Source organism: Ambystoma mexicanum, chromosome 4p (genome assembly GCF_040938575.1).
Source record: "Ambystoma mexicanum isolate Mex_15411 chromosome 4p, UKY_AmexF1_1, whole genome shotgun sequence".
NCBI lineage: Eukaryota > Metazoa > Chordata > Amphibia > Caudata > Ambystomatidae > Ambystoma > Ambystoma mexicanum.
Window position 1 is genome coordinate 512,121,610 of NC_090927.1, and position 25,613 is coordinate 512,147,222.

Genomic DNA, 25,613 nt, shown 5'->3' on the forward strand with positions numbered 1-25,613 from the left:
TAATATCGAACCTCATGAACAAATCAGGGGCCCAAAATTCAGCCGAAAAACTAATTACAGCCGGATCGGACAAGAGAACTTCAACGGACTTCAACGATATTCTCTTGGCGAGCTTAGCTCCAGGTAACTTGGCCCTCTTAGATCCCCAAATTGCTTCCACTTCTGTCTCAAGTCAACACACGGAGCCAACAGACGTCGTGACAGATCCTGACCACATTGACGTGAGCTGCAACGTCACAGGAGTCTTCGACATATTTAAGCCCTCAAAGTACGTTCTGACAACTGGAGTGAACGCAAAGAACTTGAGAGGCAAAGGGGGGAAAAAAATCTAAAAATCTACCCTCATCAAAAATGAAACGAGGCAATGACTCAAGGAAGTTTCTGAGAAACATCAAAACTGTTAACGTAACTGTCAACAGAACAATCTTAAAAGAAAAAAGCGGAGAAACAAAAACTCAAACACTCGAAGCTACAACTGTGCCAGATCAACCTATCGGACCTAAAAACAACTTGTGTGATATATCCGAAGATCTGATGAACATGTCAGTATATGAGGACATCGTGATGGAGGAATCGGGTGGGGCTGATCAAGTCAACCTTTTGGCCGGAAGTTCCACCAAAGGAGCCAAGACCGCTGAAAACGCTCTCGTTCCCACTCCAACCAATCCTATAAAATTGTCACTGACGACTGCGGAGCCACCACCTTCACAACAGGCGGTAACTGTCTCTCCTGTCGTTTGGTCTCCATGTCGAGTCAATACGCTTGCAAGCTCTCTTTCTCAAAAATCCAACAGAACAGTAAGGCTGTGTGAAGTTGTTCTGCCACCGGCACTTGTATCAAATGGCCCGGTCTCTCAAAAGAAGAAGTTCATGACGTTGGACGAAAAACGCTGTAAGAGTTTGTCAATGGCAAGCAACTCAGTTGGTCAGTCTAAAGTCATTGGTACTCATACACCATTAGACAGCTGTAAGCAATTGTCACTGACTGGGTCCGCCGCCTCTGACTGTACTAATGAGCATAATAAGGGCCTCAATGTCAACACCACTTTGCAACCTAAAACCTGTGGGAGCACTTCAACAAGATCTATCACAGGGAAAAACGTATTAAACGGTCCAAAACAGGATATTCAAGCAAGGAAAGATTCTATGTTCCATCAAGTTCTTTTAGAACGTATTGATTCTGCAGATGATCTAATTCTTAATCGCCATAATGTCCTGTGGCTATGCCACCTAGTACCCAGTCTTAGAGCTATTGAATCCGGAGACTTAAAAATTGTGGAAATTTTCAATGAAACCAGAAATGACGCGGTCATTCTGCACCTACAGTCCAAACTCATAGTTGACACACTTCTTGAGGCTGGCCCGGTGCTGATGTCTCTGGGGTTCGACATTTGTTTAGCACCGATACGTGATGCAGACAAGCCAATGAAAGATGTGCACAACATGTCAGTGGGCGATGAAAGTAATCAAACATACAAGATGGTGACGAGCGAACCTGCAAAACCGAATTCCTTTACATCTCTACAAAGCACCGACACTGCTGATCAAAAATTACCGCCTGAGAAAAGACCGTTTGACTGCATAAAGATAACAATTCAAGGAGCCGATAGTATGTCACCTAATGCGGACTACGCCAAAGACCACACACCAGAGGTCGCAAACAAAAACGACTGGTCTTGGATCGCTAGCACCCTAAACAACGATCAGTCGTGTTAACGCCAAGCCCCTGCTCCATGCAAAAATTACAATCTGGGATCTTGGAACACTAGGGGCTTCAGTCACTTGTTCAACACTGTTTGGTCTGCTTACTTGGACCTCATCTGTCTGCAGGAGACGTGGTTATGTGAAAATCCAATCCTGGAGGGTTTTGAAACTGCCCTCAACCCAGCCATTAGACAGTCGAAAGGAAGACCCATGGCTGGCCTCCTGGTGGCAGTCCGGAAAGACTCAGGCCTTAGGATTACAAACTGTGACAACATTTCTCCTTTCATCCAGGTGGTAACGGTCAGTTTTGCAGGCGTAGCAAATGCCCATGCCTTAAATCTCTGTATCATCAATCTTTACTGGAATCATGGGGCTACATTGATGAAGTCACCATGGCAATTGACGACCTTATGGAAACAGGAAATCCATATGACCTGATTATTTGTGGTGACCTTAACATCGATTGTATTAGCCACCTAAAGTTAATTGACAACAAGAAAAGGGTCAACAAATTGCAACAACAACTGACAACTAAGTGGTGTCAAGAAATGGATTTACGTGAGCTAATGATGCTGAAAGGACAAACACCGGGAGACATTCCGGCGGCTCCTACTTGGAGAAGAGACAACCAAAGCTCAACACTGGATTACATCCTGGTATCCGGAAAGATCCATATGAGAACCATCAGTCTCGTGATCAGAAAAACGATTTACAGTGACCACGACATGGTGATTCTAAAATGTTCTGCATATGCCAGCTGTACTCAAGACCTTTTTGCACATACAGTCAGAACAGGAACTGGTCGTATTCATTTAAACCTCGATTCTAGCGAGGTAGCTAGCATCTTGACGGTTTTTTAGTCTTCTCGAACACTGGAATACGATCATCTTCTGACTCTTTATCATGAACAGAACAAATCTCTAAGAAGCACTGAATTCAAATGTAAACATAAATTTGACCTTGAGATTTCCCAACGAAAAGACTTCTCCGTCAGCAACTGAGACAAGCACGCAAATCACCATTCTTAGAACCAAGCATTACTTCACGTGAGCTAAAACAGGGCTATAAGAATTGGCTAAAATCTCATAGGGCCACCATGCTACAAAATGACGCAGAGCTCATGTTGGCAAAAATGGCGAGTTCCAACTCAGCCGACTATTGGAGACTTATAAACGACACCTTTGCACCACAACATGCCCTTCAAGCGTTCTATTCTGTTCTCTTCCAAAAGGACAAAATCACTACAGAATGGGAACCCCCAAACTTAAGACACTGGGAGTTTGTTTTTGAGTATGAAGACATCCTGCGAGTCATTAAGAATGTGCATGAATCGAGAGCACCTGGCCCTGATGGGCTCACGAACTTCCTGATCAAAAGACATCCAGAACAATGGTCAGAATTTTGCGAGCATTTGTTCAACAGGATTCTCAAGTGCTTTAAGACCCCTAACTCATGGAAATCCGCTGTGATCATACCGATCTTTAAAAAAGGAGACCGCAGAAACCCCAAGAACTATAGACCAATCGCACTACTCGACGTATTAGGGAAAGTGTATGCCACCCTTCTCCAACAACAACTTCTGGAGTGGTCCACCAAAAGCAATCTCGTGGATCCGAGACAGACAGGCTTTGTCAAGGGAGTGGGCTGCTGCGTTAATCTCCTACTGTTAAACCTACTGAAGATGGAAGCTCATCGCAAAAATTCTAAGATCTATCTAGCCTTAATCGATCTATCTCAGGCGTTTGACAGTATAAACAGAGATCTATTATGGCGGAAAATGAGCAAATGGAATTGTCCACCTAGCTTGCTGGCTGCAATTCGTGAACTGCACACAAACACCTCCATTAGAGTTAAACTAGATCTTAAGGGCAACTTATCAGCCCCTATTGAAACATCTAGAGGAGTTAAACAAGGCTGCCCGCTAGCAGCAAGCATTTTCAACCTGTTTATATCAGACATTAAAGAGGTCTTTGTTGGGCTACATACGTTTCCACCGAAAATACATGGCACGCATATTGATTACTTAGCCTATGCGGACGACATCATCCTGTTGGATTCCACACCAATAGGTCTGCAACGTAAACTTACTGCTGTGGAAAAATACTTAACAGAGAACGGCCTGAACATCAACAGGGGGAAATGCGAAATTATTGTCTTTGAAAAACTCCAAGGCACCAAAAAAAATGGCCAGAAATTCAAATGGTATTTGGACAAAGAACCCATCTGCCTTGTAAAAAACACCATCTACTTAGGGATGCGTATAAGTGCTAGCAGGAATGACGCAACCTGGGTAGAATCCGCAAGGATGAAATGCCGTCAGCTGGCATGTCAGGCTGCCTTAATTAACAAAAAATTCGGAAAATATTCCCTAAAACCTACGCTTAATTTCTTTCAGCAAAAAGTGGTTCCATCTCTGATCTATGCTGGAGAAAATGTGTTTGGTTGTGGGAATGAAGTATGGAACTCGTTTGAAAACATCTTTTGGACCAAAGTCTTACACCTCCCTAAGGGGACTTCCACAGCCTGCTTAAGATACGAACTTGGCTACATCTCCATTCAGGAAAGGGTTACCTGGAACCTTTTAAGCCTTTTCAGGAAAACTTTACTAACAAACCAGCCGCCTCAAATCGCAATTCTTCACAACCTAGAGTCTGAACAACCGGACACAATCCCGCATCAATGGAATGAGTTGTGTCACGAGGTTCTCAAAGCATATAACATCAAGACTCAAATGCTGATTGAAAACCCTGATGCTGCAAAACTGAAGTTATGGAGACTTCACTGGATCCATACTTGCAACTTAAGATCGAGGCAAGAGCTTATGGCCATCCTCCGGGATACCCGTCTTGTTTTCCGGACCAGTGGTCGAGATCTCTTTACCTGAAATTCAGGCTCAACGCCCTGCCAACTAAAGAGCGACTCTGTTTCTGGTCACAATCAACTGACTTAGATCTAAAATGTCATTTTTGTAACACCACAAATGAAACCCTCAAACACCTGACAATGATATGCTCTGGGCTAGAACAAGAAAGAAACAGAATCTTTGGTCCAGTCACAAAGAGATTTCAGTTCGCTTCCCGGGAGGACTGGTGGAAAGCCCTGTTCGACGGGTCGAACAGATCTGTGCTATATGCCCTGGTCTCCTTCCTCCAAGCCATCAAAGACCGTTTATGCACTAAATCGGCTATTTAACAGAGGAGAAAGTCTGTCCAGTGACCTAATGACGAATGTGGTGACTAACATGGAACAGGCTGTAATAAGATGTACTTGTTTTGTTTGATGGCTTGCCTTACGACGAAATTGTCGTCATTGGTGTTCTCTTTTCTATTTTTAAAGGTTTGAAAAAAAACAATAAAAAAAAAAATAAAAAAAATAAAACGTAGTGCATGTGAGCTCAAAGTGGTCATAAGCTATGCGGTAATTGCCTATATGCCTTCGAACCTAAAACAGACATGGAAGCTAGACCGAAATGGTAAAGTCAAAGATTGGGCAAGAGCATTAGAATGGAATGTCACTAAGATACAATTCGGTCCTATATAATGTATGTAAGTGAAATTGATTTTGTACATATAAAGTTGGTTAAAAGCGCATTTCCTTTTCGAAATAATACCAAAAGAGCATGGCCAAGGATAAATGTTGGATTTACTCATTTACGAAAGCTATTTAACTTGCAATGGAGGGTGAAGCGTAGCTACCTTCAAACTAAGTCCTGGTGGTAATTAATTGAGATGAACAGAGTTGTCAGTGTTGATGCCCCGAGAGGTATTCCGAAAGTATAAACGCTTCAGTAAAACGTAGGCGGAGAGATGAAGCGGGGAAGGCAATGTATTGTAAAGTCTCAAAAGCGGAACTTTGAACTAGAACCCATTGTTGCGGGCAAAACACTTCCCGAAGGTACCCCCATATGTTGCATATTCGATCTCAAGTTAAGTTGGATTATGTAATAGGGTTGTTAAACTTAGTGGGGGGAAGGTCGATTATCATTTAATATTTGTTCAATGGCTTTAGGAGATGACCTAATGTTATGCCTATTATTGTTGAATGTACTCGGGAAGAACTTTATCGAACTGTTTTATCATCACTGCTCTTTGTTATAAATTGAAAATCTAATAACATTTTTATTTTAAAAAAAAAGTTATTTATAGTTTGTACAAAATTACTTCAAACTTTTACAACATACCTCTTCTCAAGGAAGAAGCATCCACGTTCACAAACAATTTACTTACATTCAATATTTTACAAAAACATCTTAAGTTATAATTACAAAAAACCTCAGATAATATTTCACTACAAATTTATATTTTAAAAAAAGGAAGCACTCCGAACCAATGTTTCAGTATGTGATTATATAAAAGCAATGACACTTCATTTGTTTCAAAGCATCTTATGGTATGGTTGCAGGTCTACATTTTACATCATAACGGTTACATTCATTCCCAGTTACATCAGCTGAAATTAAGATTAGTCTTAGACCAAACATACATTCTGCGCCCTCTTCATAAATGTACATATTAATTTGGTTTTATATGTCGTTGGTTTAATTTCAAACTTCATTTAACCCTTGAAGATTTTACCATAAAATAGTAGATCCATGGCTGCACTACTATTAACAATCTGTTCCCATGAGTTGGTTTGCTTTTAATAAAGCTTGTTCAGTTTTAAATAACACTTAAAACACATACTATTGCCATATAAACATCTTTCCCAAAATGTAACTCTTGCTATATCAGTTACCTGCGGGTAGTAGATTCCCAGTAATTTGAACCCATCCTCTTCAAAATATGCACACTACACCACAAGATGATTTAGCGTTTCAGTCTCCGTACCATTCATACAAAAGCGGCAAGTCATTATCACTGTCCAATATAGCCTTGTGCCAACTCAGAATACGTTTTAAGGTTTGAAACTGATTGAGCTTGAATCTCAGGTATATAGTTCTTATTTTGTTACAGGGACATTTAATCAAACAGGGCGCACGCAACTCTCTCTTCCTTGATATCAATGCATACTCAGCATAGGATTTGTAGGTTTTATTTAGATCTAGCGTTAGAGACCAATCCAGGTCATATAATTAGCACTTACCTTTTGGTAGACCCAACTGCAGATCTTCAATGGGCGAATTAATACTATGTAGATTTTTGTTCATATGAACTTTACATGTTTCCATAGATGGCAAGGAGCCATCCGCCAGGATTACATTTAGATCATAGAAGAGTGAGTTGCGAGGCAGCAACAGTATTTTTGTGTATCTTGTCATCTTCCGCCATTTCCACCTCGCTGCCAAAGAGGGGAGCCCCATTTCTTGCCATACTATTGAGTTCAGAACTGAAGTTGCCAAGCCCATTGTCCTCTTCCATAGGTTACCTTGAATCCTATTTAATATAGGATCTACATCCAACAGACAAATATCCAAACTAAATAATATTGATTCTACCTTTAGCGTATAGAATTCAAAGAGCGGAAGCAAGGAGAATTTGCAATATTTCCTGAGTATGACCTTCATCATAGATGCCGAAGATTGTGCTTTCGTTTTTAACCACGCCTCCCAGGATTTAAGCGTATTTATATCGGCTCAGTGATAGCCAAGGTAACGGATAGCTCTTGCACGCTCTATTCTGTCACCCGCCATATGCCAAGAGTAGGATTTAACTCGTTTGTTATTATGAAATATAATAATTTGGGATTTCACAGAGTTTGCCACAAGATTGTGTTCACTTGCATGTTCATAAAATGTGTTTAATTTATTTCGTAAACCTTATGGGGTTCTATCGAACAAGACTATGTCATCAGCAAAACATAGCCAATGTATTTTTAGGCCCGCCAATTTGGCAGGCTACATCGCGATCCCGTTCCATAGTCCATCCATATCACAAAGATATAAATTAAACATAGTAGCCGCAAGGTTACATCCCTGTTTTACCCCGGTCATGCTGCAGATCAGTGACGTAACCGCCCCTGATTAGTAACTCGCACTTGAAAGGTAGTGTGGGAATGCAACAAGGCAATCAACTGCACCAACCTCTTTGGGAAGTCAAAGGCTAGCAATGTTGTCCAGAGCAGTTCCCTAATTATTGAATCAAAAGCGTGTGTTAGATCTAGCACTGTAATATAAATAGGCCCGGTATTGATACTCTGAGATTTAGCAAATGTATGAGCTATTATGATGGCATTCAATGAAGTCCCCATATTCTTCCAAAATCCTATTTGATATATTGAGAATATGTTATTTTCTTCAATAACGTCTTGTAGATGTTTTAACAATAAAATTGCAAATACTTTTTCAGTCGCGTCCAATAGGGCTATCGGCCGAAAGTTAGATGGATTATTTGGGTCCCCCTTTTTAAAAACAGGGATCATTATCGCATCAAGCCATGATTTAGGCATAGTGCTGGAAGCCAAAATATTTGCAAATTTGGTATACAATATGGCTGCACAGAAGTGAGGATCATCTTTGAGGCTACAGGCTGGCAATCCATCCAAGCCCGCCGCCTTCGAGGATTTGAGCCCCTGGATCGCCAGTACTATATACTCTTATGGGAATAAGTTATGCACACATCTCAGTCACAGGATTCCCGAATCAACATGCTGAAATGTATCCGGTAACAAACTTTTTGCCAATGAAGCTCTGCCAGGTCTCTGCAGAGATCGAAGTTACTACAACATGACCCTCTGCTTGATGCTTACCATTTAACATAGACCATATATTTCGGGCGTTTCTCTTAATTAGAGGGCCTATCATCCATTGGTTGAGAGTGTATCGGATTGATTTTTATCATGTTTCTATATATCAAGCACATTCTACGTTTTAATTCATCATACTCATAGGCAGATAAATTCAGTCACATAATAGCCCTCAGGGTACGATTCCTCTCTCGTTTGAGATTGCCAATTTTGTGATTGAAAGAGACCAAATTGGTATTAGCGCAGGGAATGGGATGCTTCAGCAATGTATGAATATGATTTTCTATTACCAAAGAGTTCCATTCCTCTCTCAATTTAGCATCACAACCCGTTGGTCTTTCCCCATGTACTCGCCATACGTCCCTATACACCAAATATGTCAGTTCCCTACATATCCTAGGGTGCCATCTGATCGAGGTATACACACAATCAAGTTTTACAAGTGCTAAAATAGGATCAGTACATAGAGGTTCAATATTCTGACGTATCTTAATTGGTGCATGATCACTAAGTGGAGTTGCAATTATAATTACCTTATCAACCAATCCCAATAAACAAGTTGAAACAAAGAAATAGATAATGTAAGATGTAGCATCGCCTCTTGCCCACGTTCCTGAATGAGTGCCAACCTCATATTCTACCATATGAATGTTCCAATCCTTAAAGTAGCGATTCCAACGGTTTCCCCTACTTTGCATTAGAGATTGCCGATGGTTTCTCATGTCAATGGGTGTTTGTGCCCTATACATACTGAATTAAAATCACCCCCTATTATAAATACACAGTCGGGGTTAGTTAGCAATGTTTCTTCAAAGACCCCATCCAAGTGGTCTAACATTGCATCAAGAGTAGTTACAGTAGGATTAAAATATATGCATATCAATATAGAAGAGCGAGGGCACAAACTGTCTGGTTTGTATTCTACTATTAGGAGTCCATTAGTTACAAGCACTACATGAGATTTGTGATTGGGGCGTTGCTAATAAGAATGGCTACCCCTCCCGAAGGCCGACCAGCACTGCCCTGCACCGCAGGAACAGAAAAGCTCTAATAACCCTCCACAACAAAATGGTTCACACACATGGTTTCCTGAGAAAAGAATATTGTCGGAAGCCTTGCTATTTCATTACGTGCGAGCCAAGTTTTCAGATTTTTCATCCCACAGCAATTCCATGATATAATTGAGAAGTCCTTCTGGCTAGGATTGCTTGTGTTTAGATGACATTTCTAGGAATTTGAGGCTGCTCCCACTAGGGCCGAGATCTGATTTATAAATTCCACTGTCTGCGTTGGCATCAGTTGAGTGCTCGAGTCATTTGGTGGATTCACCTCAACATTCGGGATCGGTTCATCCAAAAACTCCTCAAGGGACTGAAATAAGTCCAGTGAAAACCCCACAACTCACAGTCCTCTCTGTGATCCCACAACAACTTTAGTATGATAACCGATTGCGGTGCACATATAATACAAAGGTTGTTATGGTTAGCCAGCCTTCTCCAGTCGATATCGTCTGAGTGAAGGGTTCTCAACTGTGGACTGCCTTTGAAAACATTAAACAAGAATGATCTATTCAGTCTCTCTTGCCCATTTATCTTGGGGTCACTACAACACCCCAAGTAGTAGCTGGTATCCCTTAAAAATATACATTCATCTCTCTCCGACTTAGTATTTCCTCGCATCTTATCAGTTCCACCCTTCAAAGCCATCTCGCCGTTCAAGTTAGTCCCGGGAAGCGTTCCCCCCTGGGCACGTAATATATCTACCCTGGATGCATCCACAATCTCAGTCCTACCAAGGGTCAACAATTTGGGTACAACCTGAGTTAGCTCAACATTCCCCACATTTATTCAGTTCGTCACCTTCACAGAGGGCGAACACTGATCAAACACTGGGGGCCGGCCAATTTGACCAGACCCATCTTTGTTAATCCCTCGCTGTGGAAAAGCCCCCTTACATCGTGCCAACTTTGCATTCCCTCCAGCCACTACAGCAGATCATTTATTTGCAGCCAGGGGATAAAATGCAGATAGGCGACCTTGCTTCTGTAGCCCCGATACATGGGGGTCACTACATTCAAAACAGGATACCTTGTTTCCCTTAAGCATCACGTTTGTGTTATTTTCTGATTGCTATTGATTCGGAATAGCCAAGTTAAGTACCGCTTTGGATTCCTCATTTAATTGTGTCAGATCAATTAGCAACTTATTGCCTGATACATCAGACAGATTTTTTTTTATTGTTTATTGTGCACCCCACTTTCCAGGGGAGCTTTCACTTTTATTTTTTGTTTCTTATTCTTCTGGTTTTCCAGAATTTGTCTTTTTTTAGTAGCTTTTTTTCTCTTTTCATTGGCTTGGCATGCGCACATTTCATTTTGCGTAAGAAAATACTGTATCGGCATCATTTGCTTCATGATCATTCACAGCACTCATCCCTTCATCACTTAGCCACCAATTCCTGTTGCCTCATGCCAATTTCCAGCGAATCAGCTTGTAGGGCCGCTGCGCTCTCAACGATTTTAACCAGAGGTGAAGGTGAGGGACTGTTAGGAGACGCATCAATGTTTCCTATCGAGGTTTTATCTATTTCAGCTAACACAGTACCCATCTCGCCTCCCACAGATATCCTTGAGTGTTGAGTTATAAGATAGTGAAATATGTCATCTAATTTGAATGAATTTAACTGAATTGCGTCTAATAGTGGGAACGACATTAGCACTGGGGTTGGAACAGAGTACTTCTCACCATCAACCACCACATTTGCATATGAGCAGCGATCAGCAGTTTCCATTTCCTGATCTGCCGCTGTTTGGGTACCTTTGTCAATCCCCCCAGGTTTAACAGGATTTAACATTTTCAAAATGCATGAGTCCAACCATCCCCATTTCACTGACTGGCAGGTAACATGCGCCAGCATGAATCCCTCAAGTTTGCACATTTTCCCCAGACAGACCCACCATCATATCTTTAAAGAGTTCAAGTGTACATGTGTTGGTTCATGGCCTTCATCTAATACATACAAGAGTGAGGCGACTACAGGAAATTTCAAATTGTCCTTGTTCTCATTCGGGGGTGTTCAGTATTTTCATTTATCATATCAGATGTCTTGTTCACCGTCCCTTTAACACATGGATCGCTATTGTCAAGGGCTGAAAATCCATTGCTCTGTCTCTTTGCTGAGTAATCCCCCCCATTCTTACACCCAAATGATGATGAGTGGGGGAACCAGTCGACGGCCACATTGGCCTTGCATCATACCGATTTCCATATCCCAGCCCCGGCTCAATAAAGTTAGCTCCCTGGGGATTATGTAGCGAGATACTCTCTACCTCCGAGGGCAAATAAACTGCAGGCGATGTAGGGCTTAGGGAAATCTGGCATTGTTTTTCCTATTCCTTTATAAGCGTTGGGGCCATGATTGAGACATCATTGATACAGTTAAATGTTTCCATATCTCTCGAGTTTGTTTGGTGATAGGCTTCCCCCGTAGGCAAGTCATCCTTTCCGTATGTTGGCTGAAGGGTACGACTCTTGTCAAACAATGCCCCTAATTTTGATTTAACTATAGGTAATCGCAATTGATTGTTCACAGTGTCATTTGATTCAATTGCTAAGGATTGCTGACTATAGGGGACTGTGTTTGCATCCATTGCCTGTTCACCATAATGGGAAGCCTGCAGCATAGGAGCAATTAGCTCTGCACTGGAATCATGGAATTGAATGGGCGCGGTTATATTTAATCCTGTGTGCGAGTTTATATCTATTAGGCTCTTTCCACTGCACAGGCTGCCCACCATGATCCTCCAATGCTCACACTGATTTTAATGTTCAATTCAGAGCACGTATAAGTTAGGCGCCTAACTTGCTCCCACACACAGAAGTCAAACTTTGTTAATTACTGTTCACTAACACACCTTCAAATTTAGACAGTATATGCAACTCCCAAGAGACGTAACTTTGACTGTTTTGTCAATTGCAGGGCAAGTTAAGTGATTCACTCACCATTAGGTCACCCGCACCACCGTCGCCACCCCGCCAAACAGTCCTACACTTCAGCACACTTACGGATGCGCTACACTTTCACCGGCTCTGTGTCCCTCATTGATGGCAGGCTAGCTTGAGAGAATTGGGAGTCACTGAGTTAGTAAAGGCCCCAACCCAATGGGAATGTGAAAGATACCGGATATAATTTACATAGTGCGCCACAGCCTCCATCACGCCAGCATGGGAGGAGCCTTTAAAAAGCTAATTTGTGGGGGCGCTGTTGTGCAGCCTACAAAATGGCTGCTTAGCTTTGAAGCTCTGTGCCTAGCCGCTGATTATCCGTCGACATCTGCGGTTCTCGACATAATCCTGCTTTTACACCCTGCCCCCTGTGTTACTGATAGCTGGGCCTATCCACACGCCCAATCCCAGGAAGAATCGGAGCCCTACAGCTGTGATCTGGCCAATGCGCTGCGCCTCGATGGGAGGCTGGCTCTGGGCCTTTGGTGGGCTGCCGGGGAGTGCTGCGGGCCGGCTGTGCGCCGCCCGCTGGAGTCGCCGTCTGCTGCCTGTACCCTAGTGCCTCTGAAATGGACACTTTTCCCACAGCCTTGCCCGCCCCGTGCATGCTGCCTGTGCCAGCTGGATCCGCCCTGCTGGGGATCCCGGCCCCTCACGGAGAGCGCACGGTGTCGCTGCCGCTCGTCTTGGCAGCGGAGGGGGCCGCGTCTGCACGGTGTGGAGAAGGCGAACGGAACCGCTGCTGCGTCCTGCCCCAGGGTCGCCGGCGGCCCGTGTGCTTCCGGGGGGGGCTGGCCCACTGGGCTGCGTTCTGCTTCCCGTAACCCGGAGACCTGCGAGGGCGATACCGCTTCGGCCGTGTGCTACGGCCGCCCACTGACACCGTCGCTCTGCAGTGAGGAGACGCATTGCCACTGACGGACGAGCTCTGCGCCTCTGCTATGCCTCTGGGGGTGCGCGGCTGCGCTCCTGTCCTGTGTCCCGTGCTGGGACGCTGCGGCCCCTTGGGAGGCTCTCCTCATTCGGCGTTGCGCAATCAGCGCGGCGCGCTGCAGGTGAGGAGCTGGAAGGGTGGCTTTGCTCTGTGTTCTTCTGCCATCCCCCGTCCTTACCGCTGCTGCTCCTTCCCCCCCTCCAGAGCTGAACAAAACTACCTACAGCCCCCGGGACTCACCCAGATGTACTGTTGTATTGCAATGGTCCCTCCAATACCTGCACTGTGACTATACGCTTGTGGGGGGAAGACTCGAACATTTGCCACTTGCAGTGTTTCTTCTCGGGCCTCCCTCCACTTCATTAACACACATCGATCGCAGGAGATGGGCTGCCTATACACAACTTCAGACTCTGTTGGGGTGTGGGCCACGGGAGCTGCTCATAATAACGTGGGATCCCCCCGGGGAGCTTGTAACATGGCCCGCGCTCGGCTGTGGCTGCGCAGCTGGGTTCCCTACTTGATTAACTGGCTGGACCTGCCTACCCCACGCAGCTCATACTGTATACTGTACTGCAGCATCACTGTGACTAGTCAGCTCCGCTACGCCCAGTGCAGCCTACTGACACTGAGACATTGGCTGGAAACCTTTAACTTCACTGAGGCCCGCTCCCTTCATACCACCATCTTCCCCTCCGGTGTGCCCACATCGCACCCAGGATCCTACTTCCTGCAATGTCGAGCCGTTCCAAGGGAACTGCCAAAGGGGGTACCATGGACAATTTCGCTATTGCGGTCCCTCGGGCTGAGGCGGACCACACGTCATCCTTACAAGAGGAACCCGACAATGACCCTAATCCTGGGGTTGTGGCGCCAGATCTTACTACGCTGATGGAATCAATGGCCAAATACTTCGCCTCCTTCCACGATAAGCTTGATGACATCAACGCAAATGTTGCCTCACTCAAAACCCGTGTTGATCAGGCGGGGTCTAGAATGACACAGGCCAAAAATAGAAACTCCACCAATGAAGATGTAATACACACACTCCAAGACACTGTGGCCTCCTTGTCGCGCGACATGACGAGTGTAAAGGTGAAATGCGATGACTTGGAGTCTCGCTCCCGCAGAAATAACCTGCGCATTATTGGGGTTCCCGAGAACGCCCTCAAAGGGCGGATGGAGGGCACGGTAGAAAAACTGCTCAAAGACCTGCTGGACGGTCCGGACCTCTCCCCGTACTTCACAGTGGAGCGAGCTCTCCGGGCCCTATCACCACGACCTAAACCGGGCTACGGCCCCAGGCCCATCATCGCCAAAATACTTAACTATCGCGACAGGGACCTCATCCCCCGCCTGTCGCGTGAGAAGGGAGACCTACGACTAGAGGCCCACACCATTAGAATCTTCCCGGACTTCTCAGTGGCGGTGCAGCAGGAGAGACGTCAATTCCTTGGCGTTAAGAAATTGCTCAGCGAGTTTAACATGCCATATGCCATCCTGTTCCCTGCACGGCTCAAAATCACCTATATTGGCAAACTGTACTTTTTCACCGTCCCAGATGAAGCAGTGAAATTCATTGAGATGCAAATACCGCTCCGTAGTCCGAGAGGCGACCGCGCCAATGACAACTGATCAAGAACAGCGTGGCTCAAGGAGACTCACTATATCTGCTGATCCTCGATTTATGATGTGTTAATGGCAACATAGTTCTGTTTACTAAGCGATTTTGGTTCCCTACGGCATGCATTTAGGTCAGGGGCTGGCTCCTGGATGGTAAACACTGGCCATTCTTCTTTTCCGATCCCAGGAGCTAGCCACCTGTCCCAGCCCCTCCTTGGGTCTTGGCTGGCCTGGAGGGTGCACTCTGGTTCCAGGGGCCAATCACACAATCCGTTCACCGCAGTAACATGTCCTGGTCAGCACATGCTGCCCTACATTATGCTTAAAATGCCGGCCGCGCGGCGACAACTCACCCCGCTAACTCTAAACTTGGCCCGTACCCTTTAAATGCTATGCTTATATGTGAACCAAGAATCTTACCAGACATTATTCGCACCTACAATCAACCACGCTTCTGTATTCACCATGATACATAGCTCTACTATACACATCTCACTTAGCATCCTGGAGATACACACCACAGAGCTAATGCAATACTGATCTGTTCACCCTTTCACATTTACTGTTTATTGTTGTCTAAAATGCAATGCTTTAATGTTTCTGCGGCAGGCCCTTATTTCCCACTTAAAGATGCAGGGGCATGCACCACATGACCTCTAAAACTGCTTGTTTTGTAACGGAACCGTTACGGTTCATATGCAGATCCCCGTTTCCCACTTAGAAAGGCAGGGGCATGCACTATATGACCGCCAACACTGCTTATTTTGTAACGGAATCATTTGGTTCCAAGAGTGCTAGGGCACGGCAATGGCGCACCCCACTGCGATTACACTGTTCTTGGATACACCTTTGATGTGGGTTAGCCCCAGTTGGGCTTTTGGACAGGTTGGGCCTAGTTGGGGACAGCTCACACTGCTAATCTTGGGTTGGTGGTGAGGGTGGTGGGTGGGAATGGGGTGTTACTCCAAAAAGGCACACAAGGTTTCACGGCACGCGCATTGAAGGGCCACAAGCGCACTTTCAACTCCAATTCTGGGAGCTCACACTATCGCTGGACCTGGGATGTTCACTAAAATGGGTATTATGGGATTAGAGATCGGTCACTGAAATGTCTACCGTCATAATGTCCTGGAACATCCGGGGATTAAGCAATCACACCAAGCCCCATAAAATCATGGCCTATGCTAATAGGCATAGCTGTAAGGTACTATTTCTACAGGAGACACACTCCAATGGTCACATGCCAAGGACCATAGCCCCGTCATGGGGCCCCGCTAGATTCTTCACTTCCTATTCCACCCAATCTAGGGGCATCCTCACGATGATCCATAAATCAATTAAATTTATACTGCATAAAAGCTACATAGACCCTGAACGACGCTATGTTATACTGCATTGCACACTGGTTAACAAAGAATATCTACTTGTCAATACCGACTGCCCCGACGTAGACTCTCCTGAGTTCTTTGACGCTGTAACCACCATACTGCTAGGCTATGTAGGAATTCAGGTTATATGAGGGGAGACCTGAACCTTATTCTAGATACTGTACTGGACAGAACTGGTACTGCTACCCAAGCCCTGTCCAGTGCTGCACACAGGTTACACGGACACATACAGACACTTAACATCTGCGATGTCTGGAGGACGCTACACCCCCAGCAGCGGGAGTACACTTAATACTCGTCTGTGCACGACAGTTCATCCATGATAGACCTGTTCTTGGTGTCAAGTGAAATCATGGGCAGGATGGAGGGGTCCTGGATCCTGCCTCGCACATTCTCAGACCATGCTCCAATTACATTATCTGTGGGGCTGAGAATCCCCATCCCGACATTCTGCACCTGGCGTTTTAAATCAGAGGCCCTCAAAGATATTGTGTTCAAGGCTGAAATACTGGCAGACATCAAATCTTTCTTTGAGCACAACTCTCTTCAGGGCACATCAGCTGCGGTTAGGTGGGATGTCTTGAAAGTGTATATTAGAGGAACGTCTATCACCCGGGAGGCTGGGGTACTGAAAGCAATTAGAGCCGCCCTTGGTCGCTCCAAAGCCAAACTGAAGCAATTGGAGCTGCAATGCTCTTCTAGTGCTGACCCCGCTATACTCGCCCAAATCAGAATTCCCACTATATTACATTTGAAACATGTTTGTGATAGTGATTCAGCAAGAAATCCTTTTCAGTGAGCAATGAAAGTTGGACTCTGCTGTATTTTTTCAAATATTAATCCTAATTATATATATATATATATATATATGATACATTACTCACCGTAATCGTATTTCTGATGCTTGTATCTGCTTAGATTCACATGCTGTGCATAAGCTGACATCTAGTGGAAGCTGCGGAGTATTACAGTTTGTTTTTCGAAACTCGAAAATGGGCGTCGACACAGGGCGTGCAAGTAATACTATCCCTAGTGTGACGTCCACTGTACCCAAGATCCCTCACGCATCTAGGATCCTCAGATTGTATTTTTTCTGACATGAGGTAGTATGAGGAGTAGCGCGAGTAGCGTGAGTACAGATAATCCAAGCAGATAGATAGAAAGGTAAGACTACAAGCAACCATGCGCCTTCTCTCAGAGGGGAGGAAGGGTGGGTTGCATGTGAATCTAAGCAGATACAAGCATCAGAAATATGATTACAGTGAGTAATGTATCCCTTCTGAGGCTTGTGGAATCTGCTTAGATCACATGCTGTGCATAGATTAGCGAGCAGTACCTGAAGAAGAAGGTGGGATGTGAGAAGGGTCATGAGCAAATAAGTGTCTTCAAACCGCTTGTGCCACTTGTGTATCTGCCTTGGAATGGGTGTCAATGCAGTAATGCTGAGTAAAAGTGTGAATAGAGCTCCAAGTAGCTGCTTTGCAAATGGTGTCAAGGGGTATATTTGCAATGAAAGCCAGAATGCCTCTTGTAGAGTGGGCACTTGGCGTGAAAGGCAACATTCTTTCAGAAAGGGAGTAACACAGCTGGATACAGTTAACAATCCACTTAGAGATTGCACCTTTAGAGACACGATCTCCCTCATTGCCTGTAGCTACGGAGACAAACAGTTGGTCTGTTTTCCTTAGCGGTCTGGTTTTGTTTACATGGTATAGGACCACCCTACGCACATCTAGGGTGTGAAGTTTCACCTCAGCCGAGCTTTGTGGGTCCTGGAAGAAAGCCGGAAGCTCAATGGACCGGTTCACGTGGAATTTAGAAATAAACTTAGGTGAGAACCTAGGGTGTGTACATAAAACCAGTTTATCTTTATGAACCGTAAAGAAAGGATCCTGCTCTGACAGAGCCTGAATTTCACTGACACTTCTTATAGATGTAATTGCTACTAAGAAGGCCGTCTTATAAGTCAGGTGTTTGAGACTGCTTTTATGCACAGGCTCCAATGGGGGGCCCATGAGCTTAGATGGCACCACGTTAAGGTCCCATCCTGGTGGTGGGTTTGAAATAGGAGGGTGAAGTCTTTTTACTCCTTCCATGAAGGCTTTAACCACTGGTACTTTCCACCACAACACCTTGTTATGGGAGGTGGTGTATGCCGACAGAGCTGCCAGGTGTACCTTTAGCGAGTTAAAAACCAACCCTGTGTCCAGCAGTTGGAGCATGTATGTGACAATTGTGGAAGGAGTGCAATCAACTGGGTTGATTTGCTTATTCTGGCACCAGATAACAAATCTTTTCCATTTGTCAAAGTAGCATTGCCTCGTGTTTGGCTTCCTAGATTCGTTTAGGATGTCCATACATTTCTATGGTAACTTGAGATGTCCAAACTCTATGACCTCAGGAGCCATGCTGCCAGGTTCATTGAGTTGGGTTGAGGATGCACCTTTTGACCTTGGTGCTGGGACAGTAGGTTGTACCAGCCCGGGAGTTTGATGGGTTCTCACACAGCTAGTCTGCATAAGTGTGGGAACCACGGTTGTCTCGCCCACGTGGGAGCAACTAGGACGAGCGTCATCAATTCTCTGTTCATCTTGTTGACCACCTTCCTGATGAGAGGTGTTGGTGGAAAAGTGTACGCAAACATCCCTGACCAGTTCATCCACAGGGCGTTCCCCTGGGAGTCTGGTTGGGGGAACCTGGATGCGAATCCTGGGCATTGTCTGTTTTCGCTTGTGGCGAATAGGTCTATAGTGGGGAAACCCCCCTGAGAGAAGACCTCTTCTACGATTTCTCTGTGTAGACACCATTCGTGTTCCTCTGGGCGGGGATCTCTGCTCAAAGCGTCCGCCAGAGAATTGAGATCCCCTGTAACATGTTGAGATGACAGGAAGATGTTCCGTCTGGGTGCCCATATCCAAATTTTCTGGGCAAGTCTGGACAGATTTGGCGAACGAGTCCCTCCCTGCTTGTTCAGGTAAAACATGGCTGTAGTGCTGTCCGTCAGGATCTGCACTGACAGGTTCAAGAGGTAGGGCTCGAACGCCTGAAGCGTTTTGAATACTGCCAGAAGCTCTAGCAGGTTGATATGATTCTTGGCCACTGAGTGAGACCAGAGACCCTGAGCTGTGTGGTGGAGATGGTGTGCTCCCCACCCTGTCAGACATGCGTCTGTTGTGACTACCGCCTGTATCTGGGGATCGTAGGGTTTCCCCTTGGACAGATTTTTTCTTGTCCACCAGTGAAGGCTTTGTACAAGTGTTGGCGAAACGACCACTAGATCGTCCCACTGACCACTTGCCTGAGACCACTGTTTCGCCAACCATTCCTGCATGGGACGCATGCGCAGGAGCGCATGGGGGACCAGGTAAATACATGACGCCATCATGCCCAGCAAACGCATTGCTTTGCGTACCGTTATTTGGCGACCGACCTGATATTGCCGAATTTGCAGCAGTATATTCCGAATTCCTTCCTCTGATGGAAAGGCCAACCCCTCTTGCGTGTTTAGGACAGCTGCTAAGAACTGTTTGGAGGTGCTTGGCACCAGACTTGACTTTTTCTCGTTTATGGAGAAACCTAATTCAAAGAGGAGGTTGATCATTCTTTGAATGTTTGTGCTGCAAATTACTGGGGTCTCCCCCGTGATGAGCCAGTCGTCCAGGTAAGGGTACGCTGGGATTGCCTCCCTGGGTAGGTGTGCCGCTGCCACCGCCAGTACCTTGGTGAATACCCTTGGAGCCGAGGCTATCCTGAAGGGCAGTACCTTGAACTGGTAGTGCTGACTGTCCACCTTGAAGCGCAAGTACCTTCTGTGCGCAGGGAACATGGAAATATGAAAATAGGCATCTTTCATGTCCAATGTTGCCATGTAATCCCCCTTTTTTAGGAGGGGGATTACCTCTTGGAGAGTAGTCATGCGAAATTTTTGGGGCTTGACATACTTGTTTGCAGGCCGTAAATCCAATACTGGGCGCATTGTCAAACCTTTTTTTGGCACAAGGAAGTAAGTTGAATAAATACCCTTGTTTACCTGGTGTCCCGGGACAAGTTCTATCGCGTCCTTCGCTAGAAGATTGACAATCTCTTCAAGGAGGATCTTCTGGTGGTTTAAAGAATGTACTTTTGGGGGGGCGTGGCCTGGAGCACCAGCGATATGGCTGCTCCTTTAATGGCCTCCGTTCGAAGCTAACGAAAAGCTAGCCTTTCTGCGGTCATCCAGTGACAATTTCCTCATCAATGGCAACGTTAGTTGCTGAGGCACCCATGATAGTCTTGAGGGGCTCCTAATCCTCCTGGAACCCCCGAAACGGACTGGATTGATGCTTCCCCCCCCCCCCTAACCCAGAGCGCCGCTTCCAAGATGGCCGATGGGAGAAGAAACCCCCGTCTGACGGCGAGAGCGGCAAGAGATGCGACTGAGACGCTGTTTAATGGAGGGATGAAAGATGAGGAGAGAGCCGAATAACCAGCCCCTGTGAAGCCGGAAAAGGACCGGCAGACCAACGAGATAGCGAGCTGCCTCCCTCCCCCTCTCCCAGCGCAAGCGGGAGTTGTGGCGAGACCCCGAGGAGCAACAGCCCCCCCCCATCGCTGTGGGTCCTGCCGTGAAAAAGAGTGCAGCCCTGAGACCCAGAGAGGCAGCTCACCCGCGACCCCCTGAGTGGAGCCCACGCGACTCCGGGAGAACGCGCGGACAATGCGCCAAGGTCCCGGGGGCCTCCTCTGAAGCGGTGCTCAGCCCGCGCCTGCGGCTGAACCAGCAAAGCCCGGGAGCCCCCAACACAGACGAGGTGAGAGCCTGGCCCCTACAACTCCCGCGCCCGCACCCCGCAAGTCCGGCTGCGTGCAGTGTAGCCTAGGCGGGTGTGGAGGCTGGCGGAAGATGAGGCGTTGAGGCACGGGGAGACAGCGCCCACGCAACGTCAAGAGGAGAAGCCACGCGACTCCCGGGAAAGTCTTCGGGTGCCCGAGTTCCGGCAGGCGCTTTTGGAGCAGGGTCGAGCCTGTGCCTGCAGCTAGGCGAGTGAAGCCGGGAAACTCCCGCTGCATACAGGGTGAGAGCCCAGCCCCTACAATCCCCACGCCAGGACCCAGGAGAGGCTATTTATGCGCAGTGAAGGCCCCACTGGCCCCTCTCCTCCGATTGCCTCATTGACAACAGCGGCCTGGGAGCCCTTCCCGTTGAGTTCCCAGCTTACCAACTCATCCTGGCCAGCCCGCCACTACACCTCAGCACCGGCCTGAGCTAATCCAGACCTCTAACCTCCCGGGCTCATGGCATGGTGCTCACACTAAGCCTCTCAGCCCAACAATCTCCTGGGGCGCCCCGGCCCACCTTCCTCCCCTCCAGGCTGCCTACGCTCAGACGTCAAACCTTGCCGATGAACACTGAGCATTCCTCCTCCGCTGAGGTCAGGCAAGCAGCGCTGAGCATCTCGTCCAGACAGACACCCGATAATCTATGTTAAGGCGCTTCTCTCTACTAGATTCCTGCTCCCTAGTAAGCTGAGAGCTTACAGGTCAGCCCAATGAAGCCCCACTTGCCCGGCTCCCAGTATAAGGCTGTGTAACAGTCACGATGGCGAAGCCTGTTAAAGGAACCAAGCACTCCGATATCTCCACCATGCTGTTAGCAGCAGACAAAACTAAGAAACCGGACCCTCCCAGACTCACCCCACAGAGGTCCCCGGAAGATCAGGGAAAGCTGGCAACGAAGGGAAATATTCAGGCCTTTATGCTAGATATCAAAGAAGAATTCAGATCCTGCATGGCCGAGCTCACCGCGAAACTAGAACAAACAGACCAACGAGTCATAGAGGCAGAGCAGAGGTTGGGAGAGGTCGAGGACTTGACCCAGAGTCATGACGCAACCCTAATAGAGATGCAACAAGCGATTCAGGCTCTCCAGAATAGGAGCGAAGTACTAGAATTCAAGGAAGAGGACCTGGAAAATAGGTCACGAAGAAACAATCTTCGCATTCGAGGTGTCCCCTCAACAATACAAGATAAAGACCTCCCAGAATATATTGTAACGCTCACCTGATTCCCGCAGAGCCACCGGTCTTGACTGGGCGAATAACCGTATCTTCAAAGGTGATGTGTAACACACGGTTGGCTCTTTGGGCTGGACCTCTGTGCACTGTATGTCTGACTCGAAGAGTAAGATGTCTGCAGATAGAAAATATGGGATTAATGAACTGGGGTTATTGGGTGTCTCTCTCTTCTTCCCTTTCTCTTCTCCTGTAGAACCCCAAAGGTTAACGCTCTCACCTTAGGTAAGTGAACGCCGAGCTCTCCATCTGCCTCGGGGCAGGGTGCCGTAACCAGTTTCTTCACTGGATAAGGATGCAGGCCTCTTGACCTCAGAGGACTGCTGTCTGTCGTTTACTGCACGAACGGTAGGTTCTGAGTATTTCAAATGTCTTTAAAAGTCTTTTGTAACGATGTCTCTTGTTTTGCAGGGTTCCGGCGATGGCGGATGACGGGCTGAAGTGAGTTGAGGATGGAACCCGTGTGAGGAATAGAAGCGCCTGGAAGCACGTAAGTAAGCGCTTGTTGCCTGCTTCACGATGCGCACTAACTGTCCTTTTATCTTGCAGGTACAAGTTCGGAGCTGCTGAAGGATGCCGGAATACCCACTGGGTTCGGCGTGGAAGGAGTAATGGCACGTGAGTAATAAAGTTACCCAATGTCTTTAAACGCATCTTCTTTTGTCTTTCAGATGCGGGATGCAGCGCCGAAGGCCTCCGGAGCGTGCGAAGAGTTGGTAAGCTTTTGTCTTTCAGATGCCGGAATGCAGTGCGAAGACCTCCGGAGCACGCGAAGAGTAGGTAAGCCTTTGTCTTTCAGATGCCGGAATGCAGCGCTAGGTGTTGGTGACAGCCGATGGACCAGGTAAGAGAAGCGCTGTCACTGAAGACCGTAGTGCTAACCTGTTCTTCCTTGTCTTTATAGGTGTTGCTGAAGACTGGATTCAGGATGGTAAGCCCTTTTTCCTTAGGCCCAGGATCAGATGCAGAAGACACAATGAGCGTTCTGCTGCAGAGGATGCAGAATAACGCAAAGCAAGATTCATCCATCGGGTGTGGTTTAAATAGCCTCCTGTAGTGCTTAGGTGTCTCCTTCCACAGCCTCGCCTAGGTAAGAAAAGAGTTCCTGCTTTCCAGAAGAGTTCCAGTGTTCTGAACCTAGGGAGTGGCTCCTGCCCCACCCAACAGGAAAAGTAGTCCCAAACAGAAGAGGATTAGAGGCTCAACTGGCAGGTAAGTAAGCAGCATGGTCTGCTGCAGGTAAGTCCACCCAAGCATTATGAGCCCGGCGCTTCCAGCGCTGGGACTGGGCATATTTATGAGCCTGGTGCCAGGACAGGGTCCAAAAGGTCCCAATTGGGACTGGTTGGCACTCGGAACCTGGGTTATGGGTCTGCTTCCAAGGGAGTTGGGTAAGTCCTGACCTTTTGGAAGCAGAGATCATGACATATATAGACAACTTCTTTCAAGCCCTACTCCCACAGATGGAACAGACCCAACTTATCCTTGATCGCACTTAGACTGCGTGCAAGACAGGGGTGGATTCAGATACCCCGCCGGATGTGATAACTAGAGTCCATTTTTATACTACTAAGGAAGCGATTGCAGCAATAAGCTGCACCAAGGACGAACTGTCCTTCCTAAGCACCCCGCTCCAGATATACCAAGATCTCTCCCTGATGACCCTACAAAAAGAAGAGCCCTCAAACCCCTAACCCAATTTCTGCAGAGCCAAAATATCTGCTCCCAAAACGCAAGTGGTCCCTATACGACCCGATCCTGGGTGACATGTCACTGAGGGACGTGATGGCGAAAGCTATCAAAGAATACTTCAAGAAAAATAAAAATAAGACACCTCTCCAGGCAACACATGGAACGCAATGAAAGCAGTAGTGAGAGGGGTCTTAATCTCACAAGGAGCAGCTTATCACAAAAAGAAGCGACATGCCCGTCAGATCTTACAGGATGAAGTAGAGAAAGTGGAAGCAATATGTAAAGCAAAGAACTGGACGTCCAGAACCCATCGGACCCTGCAGATAGCCCGGAAGAAGCTGGAAGCACATTATGCGGAAGACACAGCCCAGATCCTAGCCAGAACTAAACAAAGCTACTGCGCCAAAGGAAACAAGGCAAACAAATTCCTGGTGGAAAAGCTGGCGAAGATCAGAAAGAGGAACGCCATCCTGGGCCTCCGTGATCCTCAGGGCAGAGTCCAATTCGCAGAGGGAGACAAACAGCGTATTGCAGTAGCTCATCTCACGGACACGATGACAGCATCCCTGAGGTCCCCGAAGAGCAACACTCCTACCTTTGAGACGCAGCTCTCCCCCAGATCGCACCCACGATAAGAGACCCCGATCACAAGCGAAGAGGTCACAAAGCTATCAAGAGTCTCAAACCAACGGCTCCGGGTCCAGACGGATTCTCGACCCGCTTCTACAAAATCTTCCGCCCCCAGCTGGTGACCCCCCTGACATCGCTTTTTAACTCCTTCACCGTCTCGGGGACAATTACTCGATCAATGCAAGAATCGATCACAGTCCTCGCTTTGAAGCCGGGAAAAGACCCCAGAGATGCCATGGCCTTAGACCTATCTCCCTACTAAAACTGGACGCTAACATATTTTCAAAAGTCTTGGCTAACCGATTAGCGAAGGTGCTCCCAGACATCATCGACCCAGACCAGACGGGATTCATATTGAATAGATCCGCTGCAGACAACATACGCAGGGTCCTGAATCTGGTTGAAGTCACTCAGCGAGACTCGCGAAAATTGGCAGTGCTGGCTTTGGACGCGGCCAAGTCCTTCAACAAAGTAGACTGGTCGTTCCTCCGACTCACCCTAGAGTCCTTTCACTTCGGACCCTCATTCCAGAAACTTGTCTTGGCGAACTACCAGTCCCCGAAAACGTTGCTTCGAGTCAACGGCTTTCTATCTAACCCGATCCACTTATCATGTGGGACCAGGCAGGGATGTCCGTTATCCCCCCTGCTCTTTGCTCTGGTCATGGAGCCCCTGGCCCAATGGATCCGCCTGAACCCCAGAATCAAAGGCCTCCAAGTAGGCCCTTCCCAGCACAAAATAGTGCTATATGCGGATGATGTGATGCTAACCATAACGGACACCGCCCAATCGTTGAAGTCCTCCCTGGCAGAAATTCATCGCTTCGGTAGGGTGTCAGAATTTGCGATAAACTTTGCGAAATCATCAGCCCCAGGGGTGAGACTGGAGCCAGAAGATAAAGTTTCCT

The 25,613-nt window shown here is 46.9% G+C and overlaps 1 protein-coding gene across 1 annotated transcript in view; it reads right to left on the reverse strand.

Annotated features, from left to right (window-relative positions):
• Positions 1-25,613, reverse strand: part of TRAPPC12 (trafficking protein particle complex subunit 12) — a 1,223,059-nt gene that overhangs the window by 570,793 nt on the left and 626,653 nt on the right. The window lies entirely within an intron of this gene.